The sequence below is a fragment of the Dermacentor andersoni genome, chromosome 6, assembly GCF_023375885.2.
Source record: "Dermacentor andersoni chromosome 6, qqDerAnde1_hic_scaffold, whole genome shotgun sequence".
Lineage (NCBI taxonomy): Eukaryota > Metazoa > Arthropoda > Arachnida > Ixodida > Ixodidae > Dermacentor > Dermacentor andersoni.
This window is the reverse complement of record NC_092819.1, coordinates 162,859,479-162,884,470: the sequence shown is the minus strand read 5'-3', so window position 1 is coordinate 162,884,470 and position 24,992 is coordinate 162,859,479. Positions and strand designations below refer to the sequence as shown.

The following is a 24,992-nucleotide window of genomic DNA, read 5'->3' as shown; positions in this document are numbered from 1 at the left end:
TTGAGAGAGGGCAGTTTTGTGAGCTACAACGCTACTACCCAGAATGGCGCCGAAGCGTGCACTTAGTGCCGAGGAAACGAAGGCTCGCATAAAACGTCGAGCGGAGCAAGAGCAACAAACACAGGCGGAGCAGGCAAGGTAACATTTCAGATCCTGTCACAACTGTCGTATGCCGTCAAAGATCACCGCCAAATAACGCCAACAATCGCAAACAGCAGACAAAGCTTCGCTTGCATTTAATCTCAGAGTACGTAGGATCTGCGTATTTTTTATTATTACTTCACTGACTAGTCGTAGCAAACGGTTGCCACCCCACAGACTCATCTGGCATACTACATTTAGCGCTGTACATGACGTTTGACAGTTGTTCGTCTCTTGCACAGCAAGTACACCACTAACCGAGCTGAACGTCAGCACTAGATATCGATATTCTTTCCTCTCCGATACCTACGCACCATGCGGCAAGGTTGCAAAAGCCTTGGTCTCTAAACCTGAAACTGGACATCTCTAAGCAATGCGGCGTTGAAACTGCACCCAAGTTGGCACATGTGGTTCGGGACTAATGTTACCAGACGTCACTCCACCAGCGCACCGTTGCAGAAAATGAGGCCATACGACTGTTTCCTCTCACACATGTATTCTTGCGTACAACTCAGATGAAGATACCTGAAATATTATTATTATTATTATTATTATTATTGTCGTTGTTGTTGTTGTTTTTTTATTATTATTCCCATAGTCAATATGACTATAGAAACCACCTGGCTGTGCCATGGGCAGAAATGGTTATGCAGGAATGGATTATCTTTCCATTGGCGCGGACTAATTCGACGGCAAGTGATGATGAATGCTGCTGGATTGCTTCCCACTTGCTTTGAATTTCGCGTTCAGTTTGTTGTTCTCCACAAAGCAGCATTAGTTAAGGATTGAAGTTTATATTTAGTTTTCCGTATTTAACTTTAGCTAAAAGCGCGATGGAACGAAAAATGTTAGATGTAACATCAGGAGACAAGAAGAAAGCTGTGTGGATCAGGGAGCAAGCGGGCATTGCCGTTATTCTAGTTGATATGAAGAGAAAAAAAATGAAGCTGGGCAGGCCATGTAAACTAAGGGTATATAATCGGTGGGCCATGAGTGTTACAGAATGGGTGTCAAAGGAAGGGAAGCACAGTGAAGGACGAAAAAAGAAACTAGGTGAGGTGACGAAACTAGGAAATTTGCAGGCCCATGTTAGTGTAAGTTAGCGCAAGACAGGGGTAATTGGAGATCGCAGGGAGAGGCCTTCATCCTTCAGTGGATACAGAAATAGGCTGATGATCATTATGATGGTGATGATTTTGAGAGTGAGCGCTCCTTCCTGTGATCGCTTCCAAGTGTGTTCTTCTTAGAGGTGCTTTAATAATGTCGCCAAGCCAACTCGTGCAGCGCTCCCTACTTATGGTTTACGTTAACCTTAAGTAATTATGATACAACATGTAATTACGATACCTTACCGGCTTCCGCGTCTTAAAATGCTTTTCAGTTTTACATTGCTTACGCACACAAACTGTGCTTACATGTAGCCGTAGAATATTCTCCACTCGTTACCTCTGCGCCTTTATACTAGCCTTAGCAGAGAAGACAATGCTAAAATTGGTTCAGTTTCCTACGAATGTTTCGAAACCTGTTCGTATTAGCTGCAGACGATAGTGTTACCTGAAATCTTAGGAGACTCGCGGGCCGGTTAGTACAGCATCTGGAAAACGGCAATGCTTAACACAAGCAGTAGGTCGAGCGAAGGCAAACAGAAAAGAGGGTGGTTCTTTTTCCACGTCCGCTTTTCGTCCTGTATGTGTCTCAAGCGCTGACATTTCGACCTCAGAGCACTTTATGTAGTGCCTCAATGGTATACAATTTTTGGCGTGATGTTACGCGCAAACGGATCCTGAATACTTCAATTTTAGTGCAATAGAGGGCCAAGAAATACTTGCGAAATAATAGCTGGAAGTAAGATCCGTAATATTTGCACAATGAACAAAGATGACGTGTTATATTTTAGTAGGATAATTCTCACTTACCGTCCATCCATCGATCTTGCTCTTGCGAATAGAACTACTGGCCAGTACAAGATTCCCTAATGTAAAGGCAAAGCCAAATGCAAAACCACAAATTCGTAGCATTGTGCACAGGACGTCTATCTTATGTTAGATGCAGCTTTCGGGAACAGATATCACTTCCATTTAACAGCTAGCAGGTGTTGACTAAACTACTGCACAGCAATGCCAAAGGTGGAAGCGGCACCTTCTGATTACTTCAGATATGAAAACGTTTCACAAAGAAATACTTTGGACGTGGAAGTTATAGCTGGCAGAATGTGCTATAAGTTGAAATATGTAATAACTTTCTGCTCCCTCCGCTTTATATATACGTAGCATTTGACTAAGATAACGACACATGCCTCTGAGTGAATATGTCCGCGAAGAGAAGCGCACGAAAACATGTGCTCGGTTTGGTTGTATCATTTAACGTTCGCGAGACACTCCGGTGTAAAGGCCAGGCGACGGCATTTACCGTGTGCGGTTTCATGGATGATATTTTGGCATAGCACAGGTCATAGTAGCATTTATACTGAAGCTACTATTGCTACTGCAAACGCCCAAAACCGTTATATGCGGCTTTTCGTATTGCTTAAAAAATGCAGTTCATTCTATTATCATTTAGTGGAAATATGGAAAATGTTTGGTGTGATATGCAAACAAATTTTGAAATCTTGGTTAATAGGAGATTTATCAAAGTTCTTAGGCCTCCGTTATCATTCTGTTGAAATGCTTTATGCCAAAAACGTACTAAGTTTAACGCTTGCCTAGGAGAACTGGCGGTGGGTCCAATTTTATATTTGGAAAGAGGCGGGGAAATACTACTTGCAAGCACTTGAGAACATCACAATTCAGGAGGTAAACTGCAGCCTTCAGCAACTTAGTTATTCAAGCATTCTAAAGCTTTGCAGGCGCATTTTACGAGCGGCATTATACATATGACAAGTGGACTTGAAACAGCGAAGTGCTACAAAGGTAAGATTTCAATGGAATAGGGGTACAATGAGCCGAGGGGTCGCATCGGAGCAGCCGACCATAGCATCTCCGTGTTGCGGCGTCGCTGGGCGCTACAAGGAGTAGGGAGTTGTGACGGGGGCCCACGAGCCGTGCCGTTGTCCCTACATTTATTTCGGTAGCGGTGAGCAGAGCCGCGGCCGCGGTGACCAGCGCAGCAGGCTTCTATAGTCGCGGACAACTTTCTGTGGCTATCAAGGGAAAGCTACGGAGACAAAGCGCGCACAAGTGATTGCGTTTCTCAAGAGAGTCGAGCGTTTTTAAGTCCACGTTAGGTTACGCTGGGGAAGAGAAAACACGAGCAGCTTATTAGCAACAGATAAATAAGACAGAACACACCACCGTGTGCCGAAGCTTACTCATTTGCGGCTTTTCCCTTCGGCGTCTGGGCAAAAGCTAAGCCGTCGAACGTGGAAACAACGCCGATTCAGCGTAACTCCTGAGCAATGGAAAGCACTGTCACTATCCAGCGGCCGTGTTGCAAAGCATGCGCCGCCCCAGCCCTTAGTCCCACTCAACCATACTCTACTTTATGTACGGGTTCTATTCTAGACATCCGGCCATTTGCTTCGACGGGTGACGCTAGCTCGACGCGTACAGCGGCGGCGGCACGGTCAACGTTGCTGGATAACTTGGAGCGTGCAACACATGTGCAGCAGTTTTTCCTTCGTAGCCACAGAAAATTCTCCGCGAGCGTGTCCTCCTGATGGGCGCTACAGGGGCAATGCTAGGAGTGATCTGCGGCCCAAAGTCATTTCAAACCAGAGCGTCAGTGGTTGAGTCTCGTATTCAACGAAAGTTAGGCCCCTGCCTCATTGATCTCGCGCGTGAGTGGATTGTGACTGCGACCCATGACAACACGTCGCATGCTCGTGCGCAGCCGCAAGTTTTACAGCGGGGTGCGAAGAAGCCACTGGATGAAATCTGTCCCTGGAATTGTTGCCATTATCTCGCTAACGATCATTAAGACATCTATCGACCAGTCTAATATAAATTGCGCCACAAGACAATTAATAGCTATATACCATACTTTGTGCGCAGCCTGGAAGCTTATTGTTGTGTCTTTTTTCACAACCAGGATGCCCGACCTTGTTTGAATCAGTGAACTTAAAAATCCTGGCTAGCTTAATTGGGGCAGTTGGGGCAGAACAAATCACTTGCAAGTTAGCGGCCATCCTGTCATCAACTTCTCTTCCTCTCTTTTTGTTCACACTCAACGTGCGTTGCGCTAAACACAAGACAAGATAATGCCGCGCCAATTGCGTAATCTTCCAGCCTTGTCAACAATTTAATGTTCAGAGATCAGCATGCCGCAGTATAACTGAGCTGTGGGACTGCCTCAGAGTATGACTCGTCCTTCAGCAAAGTAGTACTCATTGTAAAGCAAAAAAATATTGAACTAACGTACCAGAAACTGTCATTTCAGCGAGACACATGGTCTCAGAAGCTACTGACGGTTCTGCCCTGCGAGGCAGCAGAGGTTATTGCGCGGTTCAGCAATGAGGACGGAAACGACAAGGAGGTCAAGGCTTGCCTTCAAAGAATGTACAAGCTTAGAACATAAGCCTTTAGACAAAGATTTCGGGGTGCCAAGAATTTGGGGGAAAAGAGCAATCCCGAGTTTCTGTACAATGTAGAGGTAAGCTTAACCAAATGTTTAAACGACACTGAGTCCTACAATGCCAGGAACGCTGTAGTGGAGAGGATTCGATTAGATCAGTTTTACAACTGTCTCCCAGAGTAGGAAATGAATTAATTACAGGACCGGGGTGACGTACGTTCTGCGACGAAGGTGGCCGAACTTGTCGAGGAGTACGCAATGCGCCGACAGCTTAGCAACAGCCTAGGAGTTGATAGGATCTACAATCCCAAAACAACGGCAAAAAACCGTTATGTGAAGCATCCTTCGAACCCTCGAGTTCGGGGAGAGGAAAAAAACACGTATCGTTTTGGTAAAAATGAAAGAAAGGACTACAGTGAAGCGAGCAGAACAGTGACCAACGCACAAAACACAAAGAACGCGCTTGAGACTATGAAACCGCTGATTTGCTGCAAATTCAAGGAGCTGGGTCAGGTAGTGGTAAACTGCACAAAGGAAAGGGTTGCGTTTTCGTATGTCGATGAGTGCGAAGAAAACATAAAGTTGTTGCAGCCTTACATGCATGACCTAGTAGTAAACAGAAAACCGTGGAGAACACTGGGCAGCTCGGTGGTAACAATGAATGTTGTTTATCCATCGTATGTGTGACCATCCGACTACTCAGGCCAATGTACATGGATCCGCCAGGTGGTGGAAGAACAGAGCGTGTGCTTGCCAAACGCGACAGTGGTCATCGAGAGTCCTTTCGGTGAGCTAACAACCGAAGCTGCCGATTCAGTAAAGCTCTGTAAATGCTATCCGTACTTGTTCTCAAACAGATATGTAATTACGAGAGGAACATTATTTTCGGTGACCGGGTTATACAAGCAATAACCCTGTCAAAGGCGCGAGAATGGACAACTCATCACTTTCGAGAGCTACACTATGGAGGAAACATCCAATAAGGCTGTGGCGGAAACGGATGAGCGCGCTGCCTACCACCGCGATAAAGAGACAACTGAGACCGGTCAGCCGGAGAATCACTCTCCCGAACCGCAGAACAAGGAGGGCCTTGACAATGCCTTATTGCCGCCAGTGTCATGCAGGGTCACTACACTGCTAAGTGGGAATAGAGAAGAGTTGGCCACTCAGCAGGTGTAGGACCCCGCCATTCAGAAGATCAGACAGCGCAAGAGAACGAGTACTCCAGCAAAGCACAATGTTTCTTTCAAGCTGAGAAGCGGTGTGCTGTGTCGCTTCTAGAAGGATAAGTGCGGAGGGCAGCGAGATCAACTATTCGGTCCCAAGAAGTATCGTTCAGACATGTTGATGCCTTCTCATGGTAGTTTGTGGTCGTGTCACCTTGGAACCAAGAAAACAAAGCAGAGGCTGTCACAAGAGTGTCACTGGCTTGGACGTTTTAAAGACGTGGAGAAATTTGTGCATTCATGCGACACATGCCAGTGGGTTGGAAAGGCGCAAGATAAATGGACAGCACCGATGGTATTGACAAGTGAACTCGTTTATCTTTTACGGGTGAGCGCTTTTACCGTGTAAGAAATGCTATCGCTCTGCGCAGGACGCGTCTACATGTATCGGAAGTTTCTAGAATGTTATCGATGCTTCTATCCGCTGTCTGTTGTCGCCGAACCTTGTGTAATCTGATTGCATGTATGCACGACGCGAATGACGTAGAACTTTGTGGAAGCCACGTGGGTCCCAGCAATTGCTCTGGAACATACGACGGCTGATCTAAAAAAGCAGACTCGCTTGACCCGCTGATCAGATTTTCGACGATCGCTGACTGTGTTCGCCGTTTTCGTTGAGCATTGAGTGTAGCCTGTTTTTCTGGGCACAGGTTCGCCCAAGAAACTTAGTTTTGCCATTCACTGTTTTCTTGCTGTGTCCTCAACCGTCACTACCACGTGCCATCTTGCGGAGGTACTTTTAGTTCATGTACCAGACGCCCCCACAAAGCCGTGACCCAAGCCCCAACGCGGAAGACAACAGCAACGTCGCCAAGAACCAGCGAGGTAGCCGTAGGCTGCAAGGGTTGCCCCCGGAGCACGGACTTTTGCCTGAGACGACCAGGAAGATCGTCACCCAGTCAACCCCAATGGCAGCGCCAGCGTCCCCCATCGTGCTGCAGCAGCCCAGGGAGCCTCCGACCTTCCGCGGTTCAACATTCGAGGACCCAGAAACCTGGCTTGCGACGGATGAGAGGGTCCTTGCATTTAACAGCTGTAACAGCGACGACAAACTTCGACATGTCTTTTTCGCATTGGAAGACGTCGCCAGGACGTGGTTCGAGAACCGAGAAGGAACCTTAACGACGTGGGACCTGTTCCGAAGCGGCTTCCTGCTGACATTCACAAGGGTCGTAAGCCAAGAACGAGCCCAAGCACTACTAGAAACGCGAGTGCAGCTGCCTAATGAGGCCATCGCGATTTAACCGCCAATTCCGCCAGGCCGACCCGGAAATGTCCGAGGAGAAGAAAGTCCGCTACTGATGCATGGTGTAAAGGAGGAACGTTTCGCCGGAATGGTACGGAGCACACCGAAGACCGTCGACGAGTTTCTGCGCGAGGCCACCAGCATCGAGAAGACACTGGAAATGCGGAACCGGCAATTCAACCGCCGGACGAACTCGACAAACTACGCCGGAGTTCAGTCACTGGCCACCGACGATCTGCGCGAGACTATTCGAGCAGTCGTGCGGGAGGAGCTATAGAAGCTGTTCCCTTTATCAGAGCCTCAACTGGCTTCAATAGCCGACGCGTCCGTGAGGAGCTCCAACAACAACTCGGAGTAGCCCCTGAATCACCGCAGCCTTAGCCGCAAGCGATGCCATACGCCGCCGTGGCCCGCCGACACGTTCCCCCTCCGCGCCCACGGCAGGGCCCAGTGACGACACAGTTCCATCGTCCGCCACCACCCCCGCCGCCAGCACGCCAACCCGTCACCCCACACAGCATTCCAAGGAAGACTGACGTTTGGCGCGCCCCCGACTACCGTCCGCTTTGCTCTCACTGCGGAGAAGACGGGCACATCTACTGTCGATGCCCATACTGGGAGATGGGACTCCGAGGGTTCGACGTTACCGCGCCGAGACCACAGCTTGGTGAACGACCTCGCGATATCGCCGACTACCTCGCCGCCACTCAGTGGAGCCCTCGACGACCATACCGTTCGCCATCACCAGGCCGCTACCTGTCGCCGCAGCGCCGACCATACACTGGCCCAGCCCGGGGCCGCTCTGCGAGCCCATATCCGGAAAACTAAAAGCAGCATCCGATGGAGGTGCGGTTGCTGTTCGTCGAACTGACGAAGATCGGCGCCGACGAAGACGCTGAGGAGACTACCTCGACGACATAACAACGACACGCCGCCGTCTCGACGAAGTCCGAAAGCAAAAAATACGCCTACGAAAGGCAACCTGACGGCGACACGTACCAGCCACAGGTAAACGCGACGCAGCCGTGATCTGACACCAAGACCTAACTGTAACGCAAGACAAAGAACCATCGACTTCGACGTGCTTTTCGACGGCCACGCAGTCACCGTCATAGTAGACACAGGAGCCGATTACTCAGTCATGAGTGGACCCATCGCCGCCCAGTTGAAAAAAAGTTAAAACTGAATGGGAAGACGCTCAAATTCGGAGCGCTGGAGGGCACCTCATCACGCCGACTGGAATCTGCACGGCAAGAATTACCGTTCATGACCGGACTTACCCTGCCACCTTCGTTATCCTCAAACAATGTTCACGCGAAGTCATTCTCGGCATGTACTTCCTAAACCAACACGGCACAGTCATCCATCTGAAGTCGAAATCGGTAACCCTGTCGGAAGATCAAGTGATGCCGCCGGAAAGCTCTCGTAGCCACCATGCCTTGAGCTTGCTCGAAAGTCAAGTCAGCATCTCGCCCCGCTCCACATTGTCATTTCCGTCGGCATCAAAACACTTACCAACGTAGAAGGCGTCATTGACGGTGAGCAACGCCTACTGCTAGACCCCGAAATTCGCGTCGCAAGAGAGATCGCTCGACTGCACGGAGGAAATCCAAAAGTGTTGCTGACAAACTTCAGCCAGGAGTCCAAGCACATCAACAAGGGCACGACGATCGCGTACATCGAGGAAATTCTGGAAACCAGCCATGCGTTTGTGCTCTCGGATTCTGCCGCATCTACCCCGACGACCATAGTTCCCGAACGAGACATCGACGTAAATACAAGTCTCCCCATGAGTAAGAAGCAACAGCTAAGAAGTCTTCTCCGACGATACAAAGACTACTTTTCGACGTCATCGTGGATTCGACAAACACCAGTTGCAGAGCATCGCATAATAACCGAAGAGTGCGCTCGACCACTCCGCCAGAGCTCTTACCGAGTTTCGACACGAGAACGTGAAGCTATTAGGCATCAAGTCGACGAAATGCTTCGCGACGACATCATCCAGCCGTCGAAAAGTCCGTGGGCATCTCCTGTAGTCCTGATGAAGAGAAAGGACGGAACCCTACGTTTCTGCGTCGATTATCGTCGACTGAACAAGATCACGAAGAAGGACGTATACCCCCTTCCACGGATAGACGACGCATTGGATCGGCTCTGCAACGCTAAATACTTCTCGTCGATGAAGCTCAAGTCGAATAGAAGTCGATGAGAGAGATCTCGAAAAGACCGCCTTCATCACGCCAGACGGCCTCTACGAGTTCAAGGTCATGCCATTCGGATTATGCTCGGCGCCTGCAACGTTTCAGCGCGTCATGGACACAGTGTTTGCAGGATTGAAGTGGCACACGTGTCTTGTTTACTTGGATGACGTCGTTGTCTTCGCCGGAAATTTCGACGGTCACCTTGGCGGCTTGTCACAGTATTAGAGGACACCAAGTCATCAGGGCTGACGCTGAAGCCGGAAAAGGGCCGCTTCGCTAACGATGAGATATTGTTTCTAGGCCATGTCATCAGCGAATCTGGAGTACGTCCCGACCCGCAGAAGACAGCTGCCATCGCAAAGTTCCGGCAGCCCACCGACAAGAAGGCCGTGCGTAGATTTCTTGTCATGTGCGCCTACTACAGGCGCTTTGTCAAGGACTTCTCCCGCATCGCTGAGCCGCTAACACATCTAACCAAATGTGATGTCGAGTTCAAGTGGGAAACGCCACAGGCTGACGCATTTCAAGAACTCAAACGACGCATGCAGTCGCCGCCGGTACTTGCACACTTCGACGAAGACGCCGATACAGAAATCCACACTGACGCCAGTAGCCTAGGCCTCGGTGCCTATTCCAGAGGAAAGACGGATTTGAACATGTGATATGCTAGCCGGTCGCTGTCAAAAGCGGAAGGAAATTATTCTACGATTGAAAAGGAATGCCTTGCCATCATTTGGGCTGCAGCAAAAATCCGCCCTTACCTATATGGCAGGCCGTTCAAAGTCGTCAGCGACCATCACGCGTTGTGTTGGCTAGCTAACTTAAAGGACCCATCAGGACGGCTGGCGCGGTGGAGCCTCAGACTGCAAGAATATGACGTCACGGTAATCTACAAGTCCGGATGAAAACACTCGCACGCTGAGTGCCTATCACGCGCACCCCTCGACCCCCGCCGCAAGACGACGACGACGACGACGCCTTCCTCAGAATAATAAGCGCGGAAGCCTTCATCAACCAGCAACGAGCAAAGCCGGAGCTAAAATGCCTCGTCGAGTATTTTAAAGGGAACACCGACGTAGCCTGGTAATGAAACAAGAGTTCGAAATCACCAGTCAGGCTCTAGAGTATGTGGAGGAGTACGTTTGCCTAGGCCAGATACTCGCAGGGCACCCTGATTATGGGAAGGAAATTTACCGAAAAATAAACACGGGTTGGAGTGCATGCGGCAGACATTGCCAGATCCTCACTGCATGCTTCTCAATATCCTTGAAAAGAAAGGTGTACAATCACTGCACTCTACCGGTGCTAACATATGGGGCTGAAACTTGGAGGTTGACAAGGAAGCTCGAGAGCAAGTTAAGGACTGCGCAAAGAGCGATGGAGCGAAGAATGTTAAGCGTAGCGTTAAGAGACAGGAAGAGAGCGCCATGGATCAGAGAGCAAAGGGGAATAGCCTATATTCTAATTGACATTAACAGAATAACGGGGAGCTGGGCAGGCGATGTAATGCGTAGGATAGATAACCGGTGGACGATTACAGTTTGAGAATGGGTGCCGCGAGATGGGAGGACGGTAGAAAATTAGGTGGTGTGGTGAAATTAGGAAATTCACAGGCGAAACTTGGGATCAGTCGGCGCTGGACAGGGGTAATTGAAGATCGCATAGAGTTGCCTTAGCCGTGCAGGGGACACAATATATGCTGGTTCTGCTGATGGGGATATTGAGCTGACATACGATGAGCCAGGGGAATCAATGCGTTATCAATTTTATCGTCGGTAGAGAGAAAGTCCTGACAGGGGAAGTGAAGCGCATGCTCGAATTAAAAGTAATTAAGTCCTCCGAGAGCGAATACGCTTCTGCTATCATCACCTAAGAGCCAAGGCCCGTAGTACACTATTGGAAATCAAATACTCTCACCAAGGATAAATAGTATCGGATTTCAAATATTGCGTATAGGGTAGAACAGGTGAGTCGAGCAGCCTATGTGACTAAGCGAGACCCAGCTCGAGGTGACTGGTATGTGCCGCTCACTGTGCGAGCCAGCAGATACACGTCATTCGTCGCGCCAACAGGAACATATCAACCGACAATGATGAGCTGTGGACTCAAAAATGCTCCCTTTCGTTTTTCACGCCTCAAGGACAGGGTTATAAAGGGTGGTGAACCATTTGCCGTGCTTTACTTAGATGACATCGCAGTCTTTTCTCTCATTCATGGCCAGACCATTTGGTGCATTTTAGAGCGCTGCTCAGCTGTTTGCGTCAAGCTGTGCTCACCGTAAAGGCTGAGAAGTGTTGTCTTGCTTGGGCGACCATGGACTACCTAGGATTTCTCACCACATCACTTAGGTCAAGGTCTTGGTAAGCCTAGTGAGATTAAAATATCAGCGGTAGCAGAATAGCCACTGCTGAGAACTAAGACGCGCATTCGAGCATTTATGGGGCTCACTGGGTATTATCTGGGTTTATAATTATCCGGGATTATTCAATTTTGGCAAGCCAGACCTATGGTCTTCGCGAGACAGAACCGACAAACGTAGTCTGGGATGAAAAGAAGGAACCTGGGTAATGAAGCCTTAAGGCTGCATCAACTACACTCTCAAAAATTCCGCGCTTAATCTCAAGCTAAAGTGTAAGTCTAAGCGTTCCGCGCATCTAAATAAGGCGCGGATTACATTTCAAGCACCACGTCGCCGAAAATAAGCGCGGGGCAAGACTGCCTGCCATGGTTCTGTCTTGTGTGAGCGTGAGCCAGTCGAGTATGCGTGAGAAACGCAAATCACATGCTTAACATCCCGTGGAGCGCACGCGCGGGAACTCTCCATCACGCTTATAAAAATACAAATAGAGAACCCGTGATATATCGCGTGGTCTGTGCGGAGCGTGGGCGAGGGAGAACAACGCTCTGCGTCTTCTCACTGCCCCGTGGGGAATGCGAAACCTTTCTTGGGCAGGCTGAAGGAGACTTGAGTGTTTTGAAGGCTGCGATAGGGGGGGGGGGGGGGGGGCAATCTTTCGTGTGGCCTTTCCGGCGGACTGGCACGAGTGACGTTCGTTCATTGTTTCCCAGAGCTTCCGGTCTATTTGTTAGATTTCATGTGCATCGCAATGTTCACTTCTATAGACATTCACGGCATAGAACGCGGGTGGTTTATGCATACATTGTGCACTGTGCCGAGTTTACGAGAGAGAATTCAGCACGCTCTGACGGCTCGAGAGCAAGATTTCCATATGGATAAGAGATATGTTGCGGTCCCTCACCTGCTATTCATGGACGTTGAAATATTGAGGTAATAACATTAGTTATGGTTCGCTTTAGTGAAATAGCGCCTTAGTTGTCGTGATTTCCGCTTTGTGGTTTTTATTTATTTATTTATTTATTTACTTATTTATTTATTTATTTATTTATCATACCCTCAAGGTACGGTTGTACATTGCAGAGGGGAGGGGCAAAGTAAGTAAATAAGTAAATACAGAGGCAAATCACAAAATAAGGAAGGAAGGCAAACAACATGGCAAAAAACATCGTATACAAAATAAGAATGGTAAATAGAAACTTGTAAGCGTGGCAAAAATACATGGCGTAACAAATAAAGAAAGGAAAGAACATGCGATATAGAAATACAAGCCAAAATGTAAAACAACGACATAAAAGCAGTTATTATACAGAACAAGCAAACGCAACAATAATTTATAACATGAAGCTTTGAAGTGTGCTTTTAAAGTTATTGGTGTCAATAATGCTTGTAAGTAATGCGGGTAAGTTATTCCAATCTTTGCTCGTTTGGGGAAGAAATGAATATGAAAAGCCGACGGTGTTGCAGTGCGGAATGTTTACCTTTTGGCGGTGGTCTATGCGAGATGAAATGTATGTTGGTGGTTGGACAAAGATAGAACGTAAATATGTGTTATGGTAGTATATTTTATGGAAAAGACATATGCGAGATAGTTTTCTACGGGTTGATAACAGCGGGAGGTGAAGGAGAACTTTCATGTTAGTGACACTCGCAGTTCTTTGGTAGTTGGTGAGAATGAAACGGGCTGATCGATTCTGCTGTATTGCCTCTAGAGACTGTATGAGGGTGTCATGACCAGGGTCCCATACTGATGACGCGTACTCTAGTTGTGGGCGAATGTAAGTTGTGTACAATAAGAGTTTTAGTGATGATGGTGCTTGAGAAAATTTTCGACGAAAGTATCCCAGTGTGCGAGTGGCCTTAGATGTTATGTGATCAATGTGAGTTTTCCAGGATAGATTGCTGGCAATGTGAACCCCCAAGTATCGATATGACGTTACACATTCTAGTGGGATGTTATTTAGCGTATAGGTGGGGCAGATGACGTTAGTACGAGAAATCCTCATAGTCTTACACTTTCTAATGTTTAATTCCATGCGCCACGTACGACACCACTCATTTATGTTATTGAGATCCTCCTGAATTAGTAGAATATCTGAAGAATTAGTTATCTTACGATACAAGACGCAGTCATCCGCAAAAAGACAAATGTTCGAGGAAACGTGAGTGGGCAAGTCATTAATATAAATTAGGAATAATAAAGGACCGAGCACAGACCCTTGCGGGACGCCGGAGTCAACTGGGGCTAAAGGTGAGTTAGCGTCATTAGTGCTTACAAATTGAACACGTGATGTCAGAAACGCGCGAATCCAATTAATTACGGAGGGGTCTATGTTTAGAACGCCTAATTTATGAAGAAGCAATGCATGGTTCACTTTGTCAAATGCTTTAGAGAAGTCGAGAAATATACAATCTGTTAAAAAAACAGAATCTAAATTGGCATGTAGGGCATTAGTGAAGAGGATAAGCTGAGTGTCACAGGAGAAGTTTTTACGGAATCCATGCTGCATAACTGTGAAGAAGTTGTTATTTTCAAGAAAATTAACCAGATGCGTGTATATTATATGCTCCATAACTTTGCATGGTACAGATGTAAGTGAAATAGGTCTATAGTTGTGTGGTTCATGGGTTGGTCCGGTTTTGTGAATGGGGATTACTTTGCCAATTTTCCAATCATACGGTAAGGTGCCAGAGTTGTAAGATTGTGAGTAAATGCATTCTAGTAGGATTGAACAGTATTCCGCTGTGTTTTGTAAGAATATAGTGTTAATTTCATCTACCCCACATGATGCTTTAGGTTTTAAGTTTTGTACTATGGCTTTGATACCAGTTGAGTCGAAAACGATGGGATCCATGAAATGGTAGTTAGTTGATTTTATCTCGGGCATCGGATCAGGGGTCTGAGGCGATGAGAATGACTGAGTGAAGGTATTGTTAAGCACAGTAGAACACAATAGGTCAGGTACTGGGTCCCCAGAAGTTGTTAGCAATGATATTCCAGTTTTATGGTTGTTTCCTCGTATGGCTTCCCAGAAGCGTTTTGGATTAGTCTTCAATAAATTTGGAAGTGTACAATTAAGGAATGAAAATTTGGCTGACCTTAGGGCTTTAATATATGAAATTGCTGCGTGTTTATATGCTAGCCAATTTGTCTGTTTTGAGGAATGTTTCGCTGTACGGAATAAACGTTTTTTCCTGTTCGATAACCGATTAACATATGTGCTGTACCATGGTGCTTTATTGTTAGCATAGACGGATCGAAGGGGTACGTGTTTGGTGATAAGCTCACTTATTTTATTTTTGAAGATAGACCAGTTAGTTTCTACGGAGCGTTGCAGATAAAGTGGTAGGAAAGTGTCTAGAAATATGCATAGTTCTCTGTTGATGGCTTGATAGTTAGCTTTCTAATAATCTCGGAACTTCTTCCGCTGTCGGTATGTTTTTTGTTGTGTTGTTGTAAGTGTAAAATGCAAGATGTCATGATCGCTCAGTCCGAGCATGTGTGTCACCGCAGAAAAGTTATCGCGCGATGACGTTAGAATGAGGTCCAGGAGTGAAGATCTGTTTTGTGCTACACGTGTTGGAAGTCTGACGATCTGCGATAAGCCGAAGTCAGAGCAAATGAAAATGAACCGATTGGCCTCGGCCGACGAAGGATTAGAAAAGGGATTGACATGTGACCAGACAATGTTAGGAAAATTAAAATCGCCTAAGAGTATAATTTCAGATCCGGGGAAGCGCATGGTAATCTTATTTAAACAATCATATAAGTCATCGCAAAAGGATGAGTCGCTTGATGGGGATCGGTAGCACACACCTAGTATTATTTTTTTAAAACTAATAGTTATACAGCACCAAATTAGCTCTAAATTGGCATCAATGGTCACAAAAAGACAATTAATACATTCTTTAACGGCGAGCAGAACGCCACCACCAATTCTACCAGTTCGGTCACTTCGGTAAACAACGTATTGGTTCTCGCACTCAAACAGTTCGGGGTTTGTTATTTTACTATTTAACCATGTTTCTGTGAGTACAATGATGTCAGCATTACAGTCGTTAATAACAGCACATAATTCGTCTTTCTTAGGAAAAAAACTACGAATGTTAGTAAAAAGAACTGAACACCCGCAATCTTTTAAGGCACCTCCCCTCGGATGGCCCTAACTTGGCTGTACCTTACGGCCAGAACGAAGAGTTGTACCAGGTGTATGCGTTCTGCGCATTTCATAAATACTTTCACTGGCTTCGTCATATGCGTAGCATTTCCCATCCAACATTAGTTTTTTATATCTTAGTTTGAAAAGCGTGTTTTTCGATTTGCCGTATTCTATTAATTTTTTCCTTATGTTACGAGTTGCTTGGCAGAAATCTTCACTCATTGCTGTGTCTGTGTTTTTTACAAACCTCGCTTTGAAGAGACTAGCTCCCTGGTTTTATAGGTTTCAAATTTAGTTATTAATGGTCGAGTTTTCGCTGAATCGAAACGACCAATTCTGTGCGCCCGGCATATGTCAGAACCCGTTATGTTAACCTTCAATGTATTAGTCAGCAGGTTTAGTATCTTATTTTCCGATTCTGATGAAGTTTCGTCTGCGGTGTCCGGGATACCATAAAAGATCAGATTATTTCTGCGAGATCGATCTTCTGCGTCATCAAGACGTGAGTGAAACGCACTCGTGTCTTTTTTGAGGCGCTCTACCATGGCATGCAATTCTTTCATATCTTTTTGGCACTGCTCGAAAACAGAAGTTTGGGTTTCGACTTTCGCTAGTCTGTCCTTTATTTCGGACATCGCTTCTGAAACAGACTGCTGCTGTTGCTTTACTTCAGCTACTGTTTCCAATATTGTTTTTTGCGCTGATTCAATTCTCTTTGTGCGCTCATTCAAGTCCTTTATCGTTTTCAGGACTTCTGCAAGATTATGGGGGCCAGGGTTGCTTTCAACATCCCCACAAAGAAGAAGCAGCAAGGAGCAAGAAGGCAATAGGACGGCTTCGGGGCACGGAAGCACGATAGCGAATGGATCATCTGATCTGAAGCTACGACAAGGTAATCTAGAAAGGCAACTAACCTCCAGGACGAAAAAAGAGGTGTGTAAGCCTTTGGTTCTTCCGCTCATCGTGCCTCCGTGCCGACTGGAGAGATACTGTTCGATGCTTGGTCTTATCCTTTCCAGACGTGATGACGTTGACGTCGCAGCTGCGCACTGGAGGAATTGCAGGTGGCGCCCGATGCGCACTGTCAAGTCCACGTAAGCTGTTGCCAGCAGGTGTGGGTCCGGAGCAGAGGCGGCATCACAAATTCCGTCCAAGGGTGGAAGGTTATCCCGAAGGCCAACCACCGATGCGCCGGCCGCGAAGACAACGACGAACTGCAGGACGATAAAAGAGGTGTGTAAGCCTTTGGTTCTTCCGCTCATCGTGCCTCCGTGCCCACTCCGTGCCCACTTGTATGATATGTGGTGCCAAATTTTCCTTAATGGCACATTTATTGGAAAGCGAAAACGTTTTACGCGAGCAGTAGCGTTGATCAAAATAGAGAGCAGTCAGCCTCGTGCTTTTTAACAAGTTTTGACACTGGCCGCTGTTATATTGCTCTGAATCGTTCAGTTTATTGTGCTGAAGTACCAAATTCCCACTATTTCTGTTGTTTTTATTTTATTTTTGCCAACTCACCGTCCTCTCCCTGCCACTGCAATTTCTCCTCGGGCAAGGTGGCGAGCTGGGAGTTGCCACTCTGCATTTTGCACCATACTTCTCATGATTTAGAACTCTGTTAGTGGCGCATCAAAGTGGTATGCCGTGTACGCTGTGTAGTTGCCGCGTATGACACTTATAGCATATCGGTGCCTATAAAGTGAAAAATAATAATTTTTTGAGCAATTTGTCGGCTGACAGTAACCAGCATCTTCGAAGCGCCGCATGCGAGGTTGTAACCACACGTGCTACTTAATTTGAAACCTCAATTGCACTCTGAATTATGGTATCTATCTAGTGTAGTTCCGCATATTTTACATTTTGGGCTTTAAATAGAGGATGTGCGACTGTGTTCAATGAACATAAATGAACTCTGCCCGTAGCAGGTCTTGATTTCCAGCTGTAAACCCATCTATGCCCGCAGTGAGAGTTCACGTGTGATAAGTGCACGTAGAATGTTATTCTTGTCAAAAGTTGTATCTCCACTGGGTTGAGAATTCAGCGAGACTAAGTTTTTCGAGCACATTTTTTTCTTTAGGTATTAAAAGGTTTTATCGAAAGCATTGCCAGCTGTGTTCGCATTTGTAAACTTTATTTTTATGAAGAGCATGATTGAATAAGTCAGTTACAGCTATGTGTCTCACCTAAATGCGTTTTGCACATTGTTCTTTATTTTTTCAGGTCACATTTGAAAACGAATAAACGTTTGGATGTAAGATTGATGAAAATGAACAAAAATTGGAAAAGGTCCTTCAGATCTTATAAAAAATACTGAAATTTTCTGTGCTTTCATAGGTCGCTTTAGAAGCGTGCTTGCGACCCAGGCTTACAATGCATGCTCTCATTACGGCTGCGCTTTGACCCTCTTTCCCCTACCACCCACTTATAAAAACTTTCAAACCGCAACCGTTTAAGAGCAGTCAGTAGGAGAAATGTAAGTGCTGTCAGTGTTAAAGCAGTGAAAAACCAAGCGGTCTTCGTTAACACATTTAGTCTAAAAGGAACATGTTTTCACCTCTAAAGTCTTATACTATTGGTGCGACGGCATTTTTTTTTTCAAATCGCGCTTGGTGACCTTATAAGACCATGCATTGTCTGGGGGGAAACAAGGCTCCTCATCTGCGGCTATGAGAAGGAAAGCATTGAGATCAGTGATGACACCTCCCTAGAAAAGGTACTAGTGATGTGCCTATGCCTTTATGGCATGGAATATGTAACATATCGGCGGCATATGGCCAATTTTTGTGCAACCAACCCAAAGCCAAGAACAGGCAAAGAAATATCCTTGGCGCAAACACAACTAAAGGATTTGTTCTCTGCGTTACGCATATAAATCATACTCATATAAAGACTTGCGCTTTCTCAGCGATCTGTTTCATTGTGTCATATTTTCTGGGAATGAATATTTTGAATAAAACACTTACCCCATTAAGAAATATCTGTGAAATACTCTCTTCGCTTCCTAGAATATTCGTCCTTGTTAGAAAAAAAGGCCAGTGAAAAAGAATTTGATCAGGTAGTTTGGATCAACAATCGGAGAAAGAGTGCGATAGCGTGATGATTTTGATGCGGGAATTTCTGTCCTCACGTCCCTATCCTACACACGGCTTGCTATTTTTGCACGCGTGGCGCTACAGAGCATTGTTGAGAGGGCATTAGTCCTTTTGTGCGACGAGATACCGAGGGGCTTGTTGATGTTTTACATTCCTTGGCGTCGTTCAAGCGTGCCAGGGCTTTGCGAAGCCCTTTCTTAGTGGATTAGTTTCAGTGTTAACGGCGGGAGCGTGTTGCGCAATATCTCTGCAGCATACAAAGCTTCTACTTCGCCGACATGCTGCCACTGTCATAGCGCCTTGGTTCGTCACAGTCTGAGCCGTCGAAGCAGAAGTTAAAGAAGAGGACTGCGAAGAGCTTAGTGAGCAATGCTCGCTTCAGAGAAGCGACACAAGCACCCAAGCCGAAAAGGGCCAGTGCTTCTTCGTTGCTTCCAACGCATGCAGAGAAGGGGCGAAGGGGCATGGAGCATGCTCCTCACTCCATTGCTCTTGCCCCATCAGGAACGCTCTCTATACGTGGACCCCGCAGGGGCGTCTGCGTCAGCAGGCGTTTGGTGTGTTGCGACACCACGTACCCGAGCACACGAGGGTTAGACCCTCCCGCGTGTAGCCGTGCGCGGCTTAGCCGTGTCCGGGGAAAGGGGGATCCTGGGGGTTGAGCCGATGCCGGGTGTTTGGACCTTTAAGGCCCCCCGGCGGAGGCAACACACCTCTTCGGCCTCTGCTTCACGTAGACGGCACCCCCGGACTGACCCACCCGGGGGAAATCGGCAGTCGCCTTTTCCTGTCCTTTTCTCCAATCTTCGTCTTTCTCTGTCGCCTTTTTCATCTTTCCTGTTTTCTCTTCACTTCTTATTACTTCCTTATTTCCTGGCGGCAAGGGTTAACCTTGTGTAATATATCCAGTCTTGGGTATATATATTAGGTTATAGTGGGATTGTACCGCTGGCGTACGCGGAACAGAAATTTTCTAATCCTGTGACGTCCCCAGGTTGGGCTCCGAGGTGGGCGGCGGGCATTCCTGCCGAACACATTATCCTATATATGGCTTCAAATTTCCCCACACTCCCTGATCGCTCCCTGAAGAGGGGGCGCACCGATGAAACCTTCAACTTTCTGATGAAACCAAAAGAAATATTTCCCAAATACAACGTAATACATAGTCAACATGAAACCAAGACAGTCCGTACAATATCCCCATTTGTGGTTGCAAAATGTCTGACAGAAGCAATCGGCTCTGGTTACAAAGTAACTAAGATGGGAAGCGGCGACCTTCTTCTGGAAGTACGTGACAAGCTTCAATACAGCAAACTGACTAAACTTGTTGCATTTGGTGACATTCCTGTCTCTGTGGGCCCCCACCGGTCAATGAACACTGTGCGTGGTGTCATTTCCGATGACGACCTCCTTGAACTCAGTGAAAGCGAGCTGTTGGATGGATGGCAAGACCAAAATGTTGTAAAGGTGCAACGAATTAAATTAAGACGCGATGACAAGGAAATCCCAACAAAGCATGTAATAATAACGTTCGGAACAAGTGAACTGCCTGATTCGATAGAGACCGGATATTGTAAACTTCGGGTACGACCATACATCCCCAATCCGCGCCGATGCTTCAAGTGTCAGCGTTTTGGGCATGGATCTCAGAGCTGCCGAGGGCGTGCTACTTGTGCAAAATGTTCATCCAAAGACCACACATCAGATAACTGTTCTTCCGCAACCCACTGCGCTAACTGTGATGGAGACCACCCCGCCTATTCGCGATCATGCCCGTCATGGAAGAAAGAAAAAGAAATAATCGAAGTGAAGGTCAAACTAAACATTTCTTTCCCAGAAGCGCGCAAGCGTTTTTCTGTCCACCACCAATCGAATCCGTCCTACAGTGATGTGACGCGCCGGGGGACAGCGCCACATCCTCTGGCGGCCGCGCAAGTCACACGGAGTGTGACGGCGGTTACGCCATCAGCGTCCCTGGCGGGAGCAGCCACTGCTCTTCCGCCCCCTACCACGAAGGGCCAGCAGACTTCCGAGCCTGCCGGTCCCAGGGCCACTGCTCGAGCAGACAGGCCCGAAAAACTCCCGAGAGTGCCCGCTGAGCGGGCGTCATCCAGCGCCTCTGAAGAGGCGATGGATGTAAGAAAAACTTCTCCGGCGCCTCAGACGCCGAAGGAACGGCGTTGCTCCCTGGAGCGCGCCAACAAAAAAGAAATACCCCGCATCAAGGGGCCTTCAAAGGTCTCTTGAGGTAACCTAATTAATCTCTTGACACACACCATAAAACACTTCCAATATGGACACACAGATAATGCATTGGAATGTGAGAGGTTTAATACACAATCTTGATGACATTAAGGAACTCCTTCGCAAGTTTAATCCAAGGGTGCTGTGTGTGCAAGAGACACACCTCAATCCTTCACATGCAAACTTTCTCAAACAATGTGCCATTTACCGCAAAGATCGCAGTGACGCTCTCGCCTCGTCAGGCGGTGTTGCTATTATAGTTGATAAGGGTATCGCCTGCCAACATTTACATCTGCAAACGCCCCTTGAGGCAGTGGCAATCAGAGCCGTGCTATTTGATAAGTTAGTAACAGTTAGCTCTCTGTACATCCCTCCATGCCATAAACTTTCCACAACAGAATTCCAGAACTTTATCGCAGAACTCCCCGAACCTTACATTGTAGTGGGTGATTTAAACGCACATAACACCCTCTGGGGAGATTCTCGTTGTGATACGAGAGGGCGCTTATTAGAAAAGTTCCTTTTATCTTCTGATGCATGCTTACTAAACAAAAAAGAACCCACATTCTACAGCGTGGCTAACAAAACGTTCTCATCCATTGACTTAAGTATAACATCAAGTACACTAGTTCCATACCTGGAGTGGGACGTGATCAAAAATCCATATGGGAGTGACCATTTCCCAATTCTCTTAAAATTAACAAAAGGCGATAAGTGTTCCCCACATCTTCCACGTTGGAAGGTCGACTGTGCTGACTGGAAACGATACAGAGAGCTGACACATTTGACCTGGGACGACATCTGTACTCTCTCAATCGATGATAGAGTATCATACTTGACGGCATTTATAACTGATGCTGCATCAATATGTATCGCTCAGACGAATGGATCACCCTCTAAACGGCGTATTCCTTGGTGGAACGAGCAGTGTAAGGAAGCCCGCAAAAATCAAAATAAGGCTTGGAATCACCTTCGGGACTGCCCACCTACCGAGAACTTGATCAGCTTTAAGAAAATAAAATCGGAAGGTAGAAGAACGCGCCGCCTTGCCAAAAGGGAAAGCTGGCAAAAATACATCTCTAGTATTAATTTTTATACAGACGAGGGAAAAGCCTAGAACAGGGTAAACAAAATAAAAGGCCGCGAAACTCATCCTCTACCATTGGTAAATACACAAGGAGACACACTCATTGACGAAGCCGACTCTCTAGGGGTACATTTTGAAAGGATTTCTAGCTCATCCCACTATTCAGACACATTTCTCAGATACCGGCAACAAGCGGAACGACTGCCTCTGGGTCGGAAAGGAAATAGCAACCAACCTTACAACCGCCCATTTAGCATGGCGGAATTTCAGGCTGCGCTCACTGGCTGTAACCAATCCGCTCCAGGAAGTGACAGGATATTGTATATAATGATCAAACACCTACACCCTGAAACCCACAAAACACTACTGTCACTCTTCAACTCTGTGTTCTCTGCCGGCTACATTCCATCCGCCTGGAAGGAAGCAATAATTATTCCAATACTAAAAGACGGCAAGGACCCAACCTCAGTCAACAGCTATAGGCCTATAGCGTTGACAAGTTGCCTATGTAAACTCTTTGAAAAAAATGGTTAACCGGCGTCTCCTTCATTTTCTTGAAAGTAACAAACTATTAGATCCCCTACAGTGTGGTTTCAGGGAAGGTAGATCCACAACTGATCACCTTGTCCGCATCGAGACGAATATTCGCGATGCTTTTGTGCATAAGCCGTTCTTTTTGTCAGTATTTATTGACATGGAGAAGGCTTACGACACCACGTGGCGGTTCGGAATTCTCCGTGACCTGGCCGAAATGGAAATCCGAGGTAATTTGCTGAATGTCATCCAAAGTTACCTGTCTAACCGCACATTCCGCGTCAGAATTGGTAATGTGCTATCTCGTCTATTTACACAGGAAACAGGTGTACCACAAGGTGGCGTGCTTAGCTGCAGTCTATTCGTTATAAAAATGAACTCACTTTATACTATCATACCACGTACAATGTTTTATTCTGTGTATGTAGATGACGTACAAATAGGTTTTAAATCATGTAGTATTTCCATCTGTGAGCGACATGTGCAGCTTGGGCTAAACAAATTGTCAATGTGGGCTGACGAGAATGGGTTTAAATTAAAACCGCAAAAAAGCACGTGTGTTCTCTTCTCGAACAAAAGAGGTATATTACCTGAACCCGCTATTTATCTTAATCGACAACAGCTCCCAGTGAGCCATGAACATAAATTTTTGGGCCTCATATTAGACACTAAATTAACATTTATCCCCCACTTGAAATATCTGAAGGCGAAGTGCATGAAGACAATGAATCTTCTGAAGCTCTTGTCCCGTACATCCTGGGGAAGTGACAGAAGATGCCTTTTGAGCCTGTATAAAAGTCTGATAAGGTCACGCCTTGACTATGGTGCTATAGTGTATAGTTCTGCTACGCCTAGTGCCTTGAAGATGTTAGATTCGATTCACCACTTAGGTATCCGTCTTGCTACAGGTGCCTTCAGGACTAGCCCTGTAGAGAGCCTGTACGTTGAATCCAACGAATGATCTCTTCATCTACAAAGAGCATATTTATCTTTCTCTTACGCCTTGAAAGTTAAATCAGATATTCAGCATCCATGTCATTTTGCAATTAGCGACTTGTCCACTGCCAGGCTATTCCGTAACCGCCCAGCCATCAGGCCTCCTCTGTCCCTCCGAGTGGAAGCACTGTCAGAAGAAACAGGCGTCCCTTTTGTAGAAAATATCCCAATGGCTCCTATTCGGTTCCCACCGCCTTGGGAGTGGCAAACTATCCAATGTGACATATCTTTCCTAGAAATATCGAAACGAGCGCCTGAGGCTCACATAAAATCACATTTTCTAGAACTAAAAGAGAAGTATTCCTGTGCTGAATTCTACACGGATGCTTCGAAGTCTGCTGATGGTGTTGCTTACGCAGCTCTTGGACCATTATTTTCAATATCTGGGACACTAAACCCACACACAAGCATCTTTACAGCGGAAGCATACGCTATACTCTCGGCTATTAAACACATCAGGCTCACAAACATCGCTAAGGCTGTTCTCTTCACAGACTCGTTAAGTGTCGTGAGAGCACTGATTAGTTTACAAAAACATAAGAATTCCGTTTTGAATGAGCTGTATAACTTGTTGTGCGCCCTGTATATGTGCAATCAAGTGATTGTCATATGCTGGGTACCCGGTCACAAAGGTATAAAAGGGAACGAAGCAGCTGACGAAAGCGCTACATCCGTAACTTTTAGCGACAGAGATGGAAATATTCCCATCCCTTCGACAGACCTAAAGCCTTTTCTACGCCGTAAATTAAGGAATCATTGGCAAGGCAAGTGGGATACACAAGTAATGAATAAGCTTCACATAATAAAACCAAAACTGGGGAACTGGATCAGTGGGAAAACAGCACGTTACAAGGAAGTACTTCTTTGCCGACTAAGGATAGGCCACACATACGGTACTCACTCTTATCTCTTGACTGGAGGCGATCCCCCGACTTGTGGTAAGTGCGGCAATAGTCTCACAGTACTCCATGTTCTTATTCAATGCCCTGCAATAGAAACAGAGAGGAAAAAGTATTTTCCTTCTGCATATCGTGAAAATACACCTCTTCACCCTGCATTTTTTCTTAGTGATGAACCGCTTTTTAACATGAAATTAGTCTTACAGTTTTTATTGGAAACAGATACTCTCAACATCATTTGGACAGGAAATTTTTAGCACACGACTAACAGCCCTTCTAATAAAAGGGCTCTCTTGAGATT

At 46.5% G+C, this 24,992-nt stretch overlaps 1 protein-coding gene and 1 long non-coding RNA gene across 3 annotated transcripts in view; one reads left to right on the top strand and one right to left on the bottom strand.

Annotated features, from left to right (window-relative positions):
* The window catches only part of LOC140218849 (uncharacterized), a 70,721-nt gene extending 68,343 nt beyond the window's left edge, over positions 1-2,378 (bottom strand). For both annotated transcript variants that reach the window (XR_011895039.1, XR_011895040.1), the window contains exon 1: positions 2,058-2,378. This is a non-coding gene — a long non-coding RNA (uncharacterized lncRNA). The remainder of the gene's footprint in view (positions 1-2,057) is intronic.
* LOC129382712 (uncharacterized) overlaps positions 1-24,992 on the top strand; it is a 216,534-nt gene that overhangs the window by 121,265 nt on the left and 70,277 nt on the right. The window contains exons 5-6 of the mRNA XM_072288875.1: positions 16,589-16,772; positions 16,859-17,072. The gene's annotated coding sequence lies outside the window, so the exon portion shown is untranslated. The remainder of the gene's footprint in view (positions 1-16,588; positions 16,773-16,858; positions 17,073-24,992) is intronic.